The sequence below is a fragment of the Hibiscus syriacus genome, unplaced genomic scaffold (assembly GCF_006381635.1).
Source record: "Hibiscus syriacus cultivar Baekdansim isolate YM2019G1 unplaced genomic scaffold, ASM638163v2 tig00110889_pilon, whole genome shotgun sequence".
NCBI classification, from domain to species: Eukaryota; Viridiplantae; Streptophyta; class Magnoliopsida; order Malvales; family Malvaceae; genus Hibiscus; species Hibiscus syriacus.
Genome location: NW_024062899.1, coordinates 930624 through 937940, shown reverse-complemented (window position 1 = coordinate 937940; position 7317 = coordinate 930624). Strand labels below are relative to the sequence as shown.

Below are 7317 nucleotides of genomic sequence, written 5' to 3'. Positions count from 1 at the left end.
TTTTAAAAAATTAAAATCATCAGACTGTGACAAGTGTCACTTAAAGGGGAAATTAACGCCGTTGACAGCCCATGCACCTAAATGGGTAACGTTTGTAACGTTAAACTCCTGATAAGTCAAAAAATTTAGGCACTTATTTGGGAAAATTGTATAATTTGAACACTTATTTTAGTATATTATGTAATGCGTTTACACATCCACAACACGAAATGTATCGTGTTTGAAACATGTTTACATGAGACATGAGGAAGACAAGATATGCAAGTTCCATTGATACATAGTTAATTAAAATGTGTGGTTCGTAAAGTGTAGTTACACAACTAGGACAAGGGTTTTGGCCATTGCTATATACACTTACTTCCACCCTTGTATTTGCTTATCATCAATGTAACCAGAAAAAATGAGAAAACAACTACTTGATTACACTTGCGATGGAACATCACTCACTCTCAATCAAAACGGCTCCTCTCTTCTGCTTCGACAATTGGAGTTATTGAATCAGTATCCTGGCCATTACTTGACAAGCTTATTGTTTGGCTTGGGTTTTGCCAGAAGTGGTTAACCAACGCCTTGAATTTCGAATTAATGGATGAGAAGCCAAGATCTGAGAGGGAGTTCTTGGACTGAAGTTCGACCCTCGAGCATCTCACCACCTGTGACATGGTAGGCCTCAAGGTGGGGGATGCATGGTGCATAACAGTGCCACATTCAGCATCACCATAGCCTCCACGGATGAGTATTCGGATCCCAAGTCTGGATCCACCAAATCCAACAGACTTCCCCTCTCTCTCAAACATAGGCCTGAGAAATGACAACAATGATAGATGGTAAACATGAAAAAATGAAGTTAGATTTACATGGCATTTAACATAAGTTCAGCAGGTGAAAACTATGGCAAGACAGGTAATGCTAAATTACCCAGTCGAGAAGGTAAACAAAGTCCTCGTTCGGCCTGTAGTTTGTGTTGCTCTTTCCGCTAACGATTTCCAAAGCAACAACACCGAAGCTATAGACATCGGCTTTGTTGGTTAAGTGACCACGCATTGCATACTCGGGGGCCATATAACCACTCCAGAATCAAAGAGCAAGCAATTAACATAAAATGCAAATACTGTTAACTGCATGGTTCATGCATTAAAATCATGGTATAACTAATTAGCCCTTCGCATTTTGCAAACTATTCTATGATATAGTAAATGCTCTGCAACATTAAAACTGCTCTAGGATTCCTCTAAATGAGTGAAATGTAGAGAAAAAGGTTCAGCAACTTATGTTTACTTAGAAGCTTACATGGTCCCGGCAATTCGAGTGCTGATGTGGGTTTTATCATCTTCATTCAGCTTTGCCAGACCAAAATCAGAAATTTTTGCATTAAGATTCTTATCAAGCAACACGTTACTTGTTTTTAATATCCCTATGCACAATTTTAATTCTCGACTCTTCATGGAGGTAGGCCAATCCCCTTGCGATGTCAAGGCAAATTTTTTGCCTGGTCGGCCAGTCCAGCTTCAGTTGAGTGTATCCTTCCCTGTTATTAAGAAGAACGAAAGGCAATCAACATGACTGGTGGATTTAGATCAACTAGTTTATATGCCATAAATAATCAGAAGTCATAACTAACCAAAAAGGGCGCGGGATAAACAGTTATTTTCCATGTACTCGTAAACTAATAATAACTGGTTTCCTTCAACACAACAACCATAGAGCTTCACAGATTCGGATGCTGGAGTGCAGAGATCATGCCTATTTCATTCACGAATTCACGATTCCCCTGCTTTGATTTCGATGACAGCTGTTTCACCGCAATAATTGTTCCATCCGACAATAGACCCTGCATTCAGCAGTGAATTAACAGTTGACACGAATCTCCTAGGGTAGTATGATGAACTTTTTAAGAAATTGTCAAAATTAGTATATGGTTTGGATATAAACACTTACCCATACACAGAACCAAAGCCACCCTCACCTATTTTGTTTTCGGCATCAAAGTTCTTGGTTGCAGCTTTAATCTGTCTAAGACTGAAAATTCCCGTTTGAAGATCCAAGCCTCTCAGCTCTGTAAAGAAGCAGTGTTAGATGACTCAGAAGAAAATTTATACATGATATTGTTATTGATGCTAGCATCGCTGTAGAATATCTGTAACTACTGCAATCAAATTATAGAGCTGAGAAAACTGTCGAATACCCTTTTCAGCACGATCTTCGCCTCCCAGCCAACCTTTTCTCCAAAAGATAACTAAGAGTATAAGGGCAATAACTATTGCTGCAGAAGCTGCCCCGGCCACCACTATCTCTATTAGATGATTCTTTTTCCCGACAGCACGCGGGGTTGAAAATCTGGTTAAGAAGAGAATTATTGGTAATCAATGTACTTCATCAAAAGTCAAACAGAATTGAATCCAAGAATCACACAGCTAACAACAATTATTTTAGGATCATATTTTAAGTATACGCTCTCCAAAAACCACTTCAAGTAAACCGGTCTACGTGGACTGAACTCAACACAAACGAAATCCTTTATATGGGAAAAACACTGTATTGCTGAAATGCAAGAGAAGAGACATTCTAGAGTTGGCAACAACTTACTTGGAACCACTGATATGGCTGAAATAAGAGGGCCGTACATCCCCCTTGCTGGGATGCCTGTAGTCCCCTTTCCACCCCAATATAAGTGGATTTTAACGTATTTCTTGTTACGACCGCCGTAAAGTTCTTTACAATGGGCTTGCCGGTACCATCAGCTGCCTCTTCGATGTTAAAATCTTTCAGCACCAGTTCTCCCTACATTTACATCATAAACACTCAAATTTGTTTTATTTTTCTTATCTTACTTCATGTATGCTAAAGGGTTTACTTACCTGGATAAAGACATCAAACACGTTTCCCGAGATCGTAATAGATCTGTCGTTCTTGAAAATAATTTCCGCAAAGTGCAGACTAACAGTGTAGTTCCCCTTCATTAGGCAGAGTCCATAATATGTAAGAGAGAGGGAGAAATACGCGCTGTTGTGAAGAGTTCTGCTCGGATTGCAGACACATTGGATAAAGCTGAAGTGTTGGTACAAGGTAGTCGTCTGCATCAATATCATTATCCATGAAGTTTCCCGGTGCTGCTGAATGCCCAGTTGTGCCCCAAGTAAAACATAGAAGCCCCTCTCAGTTCTCTATCAGCTTCGTATTTGCTATCATCACTGATGTTTAATTCCTTCCCCCCGCAATTAATGTGCAGCGAATATTGATCTGTTAATAACCAAAATTTCAATGAAATTTTGAAGTTTTTCGAATAAAGTTGACAGAGATCTTTCATCTCCAAAACTTACATTGACTGGGTGAAGCAGCACATGGAGGTCTTTTTTAGACATGGAGGAATTCTACTTCTGCATCAAAAAACAATCAATAAGCATTTAAATTTAGAAGAAAACTTCATTAATCCCAAACTTCCTAAACACCTCAATAGAATATCATAAATCAAGGCACAAGAATATGCTTACAATTTATTTGCTGTTGTAGAGTAGCTCTCAACCAAGTTCCTGGAAAGATTGAGATATGCAAATTGACTATGTTAGTATATCAGTTTATATATATATATATAGGATCGAAGTAAGTTCAATTCAAAGACAACTCACACGCTCCCTCGAGGACACTCTATCGGACTTGAGGCTTCCCAGGTGAAATTGGCACAAAATATGCTTACAATTTATTTGCTGTTGTAGAGTAGCTCTCAACCAAGTTCCTGGAAAGATTGAGATATGCAAATCGACTATGTTAGTATATCAGTTTATATATATATATATAGGATCGAAGTAAGTTCAATTCAAAGACAACTCACACTCCTCGAGGACACTCTATCGGACTTGAGGCTTCCCAGGTGAAATTGTTGTAAGATATATCCCTGTAAGTCGAGAAAAATGTTGTCCATTATCCGCTGCAATTTCACAGTATGCGATTCGATTGATAACATTTTTAGTAATATACATACGCATTTTTATTTCTTTCTAGGATCCACCCAGGCACAATCCCGGTGAGCTGATTTCCAGTGAAATACCTACCAGAAGCAGCAACAAATATTATAAATATCTCAGATTATCGACAGTGATAATAAGTTTGACTTTCCAAAACTCAATAACTTCTTCCTACTGAAATCTGCTTTTGTAAGTTGTTGGAATGATTCCGGAATTGCTCCCTCAAGTTATTATAGCTAAGATCCCTGCAAGGATAACATAATAGCTCGAGTAATTTTCCATTACAAAATGAACAAAGCGAAAGTAATTTGTTTTCAGCACAGCCTCAGGTTGATGCTACTTACAGAGTTTTCAATTTCTTCATATCACCAATATATCTGGATTTCTCCTTGTAGTAAGCAGTTCCTTAGTATCCTGCATTAGACAATTGACTTGATTTTAAGGAGTAGATAATTCATCACTACCAATGTGATTATGAAATTTATTTATAGAAAAAAACATAATATATATAAAAAGGTTCCACTAACAATGTCTTCAGTGAGTGGAGGTTATGCAATGGTGGAAAGTAGATCCCACGCCTTTTAAGTCGCTAATCCTCCTAAAAATCATCATTCATATCAAAATATTCATTAATGAAGTCATATTAAAAAGAAGAAAAAAATGAAAGCCAAATGAACTATCAGAGTTGCATACAGATCAGATAAGCTAGTCAAAGCAGATATGATGGGAAGGTATTGGCCCCTCAAGAGCTACCCTGATCTGCCTGAAAAGTTGAAATTATTAAGTTATAGAAAAAGAACTTAAGAAGGTTGTCTAAATAGAGGATAACTTTGAAAACTTACAGTTTCTTAATGCCCTTCCATTTACTGATGAAATGAGGTATCCTTCCAGTAAAGTTATTGTCATTTATCCTCCTAAAACATATTCACAATTATGATGGTTTTCAACAGAAAAACAATACTAAAGACGCCATAAAACGATTTCAGACGTCGAAATCACTACTTACATATCAGTCAAGTTGACCATTTGGCTAGCTCTACCGGCAGTTCTCTGGTGAAGGCATTGATGACAGACTGAAGACAGAAGATGATAGCAATGTTAATTTACAGGACACGAAAAAAAAAAAAGCATTGGAAATAATTCGAGGAAATGAATGACAGTCTCTGTAAATTGATCAACTTTCCAATTTCAGGTGGAATAGATCCTGAAAAGTTGTTTCCTTCAATAGATCTGAAAAGATAGAATGAGTTGTTGTATTCAGTTTAAGTAAAGAAAGAACACTTATCTATATGAAATCAGTTTAAGGTTCATACAGGTTGGTGAGGTGGTCATGTGGTGAGAACTTTCGGAAATGGACCAGATAATCGGTTCCCCATAAAAGCTGCAAATTTGAACTAACATTAGCATACATATACAATCATAGTTAACATTACAAAGGGAAATGATAAGATGTTACAGCGCTTCCAACTTCATGGTCGCCCATTCTTGAGGAATAGAACCGGTGAAGTAATTGCGACTTAGGTCACTAAACAAGAAGAACAAAGTACAATCAATAATAACAATGATAAACTAAATTCGTAAGACAAAATGAAACCATCATGTGTATAGTTCAAGCTAGCCGCACAAAATGAATTTGCTTACAGCAGTTTCAGGTTTTGAAACTTGGAAAATTCTGGTGGCAAAGTAGCTGATATGTTTGTTGCGGTTAACAATCTGCAGAACTTTCAGCACCGAATTAGAATACCTTGGAAAACAAGAAACACTGACATTAATTTCTACATTCACAGATTAATACCACCAGAAATAGTCCTTTACAGTGGTTTCAATTATGGTAAGAAAAGTTCCCATTGAGCAAATAATCTGATATCAGTTTCATCAAGAATCAAACAGATACATGTTACCTACTTTGCTAATCTAATACAAGGCTTTTCTTAAAGTTATTAAACGTATAAATATTACTAATCCAATATAAACATATAAAACAGGTAATAAATGGTTAATATTTGAGCCCACCCAGGGGCTACTGTCTGACTTTGGACTCTACTATACGTGTAGTTATTTTTTGTTCTAAAAAACCTAAATTTAACAATTTTTGTAAATATAAAAATAAGTCACAAATAACAACACACATGGTATATGATTAAATAGTAACTAAAATTTATATTATTTTAATACTAGCAGTGAAAATCAGGTATCATATGTTCCTGTTTCCCAGCCTAAATAAATTTTGGTAAAAGTAAGAGACCCCCACTAAACTCCAGGGGAAAAAGAATTACAGTTAACTTACGAGGAACCTTGAATTTTAAAAAAATCAACATCTCTTTAAAGGAAATATATAAATAAATAAAGGAATCCATTTGAGGTATAAAGAAAGGAATAGGAGTGAAAAACCGACAAAGTTGGGAATTTTTTTGACAAAACCATGAGTATTCAGAGGCTGTGCTTCCACCAAATTTGAATCTTGTCCTACTCCAGGGTTGAACATTTGAAGTTCCAATTAAAACATAAGAATAAATAAAGTACAAAGTAGAGAGTGGTGAAGAAGAAAGAGTAAGAGAGGATGTACATGGATACAACATGGCAGGTGGAGTTATGTTGAAGGAACATCACAGGTGACATTGCTTGCAAAACCAGTAGCATCATCTCCCTGCATCACCCAATTCCCTTTGCCACTGCATGGATCTACCCCAAAATTCCAATCTTTCTTCCCCAGCTTCTTCCTATTGCTTTCAATGCCTTCACTGCTCCACCAGTACAACAACAACAACCAAATTAATCAGAAAAAAAACTCAAACTTTAGCTGAGCTGAAACTTTGGGAATATATATGTATACCTTCTTGAGGATGAGAAATAGAAGTTGCAGCAGCTAATCCAGAGTTTGCAAAGCTACCAATGCAATGAAAGATGAAACCTTGAGAAGTAGGTGAAGCTTTGGAGCTGTCAAATCAGCTCTTCCCATTTGTTGTCTTTGGATGGAACTAATCTCAGCTCCAACTTCAGTTTTTTCATTCTCATCAGATTCAGATACACACACTCAAGTTTCTTTTTCCCCTTAATGAAAGGGAGAGGTTTATTAAAAAAATCCTAAAAGGTTAGTGGATGTGGATACTGAGATAAAACAAAGAGCCTCACTATTGGTCAGAATTATCCTTTTGGTCACATTTCTTATTTAAATAATGTACATGGCATACCGTGTGGAAAGGGTGGACCAATTTGAGTTTCCTTTATAATTGTGGGAAAATAGATTAATTTTATAGTTAATTGAACTCAATTGATTGAGACATTCATTTTCAGATACAATTTAATATGTGGTGAAATAGTTTAAAGTTGAGGTCTAAACCTTAAGTAAGTATTT

General features: G+C 36.6%; 1 pseudogene; it reads right to left on the bottom strand.

Annotated features, from left to right (window-relative positions):
- Positions 1 to 261: 261 nt before the first annotated feature.
- On the bottom strand, positions 262 to 6994 carry LOC120144388 (annotated as a pseudogene).
- Positions 6995 to 7317: the final 323 nt, after the last annotated feature.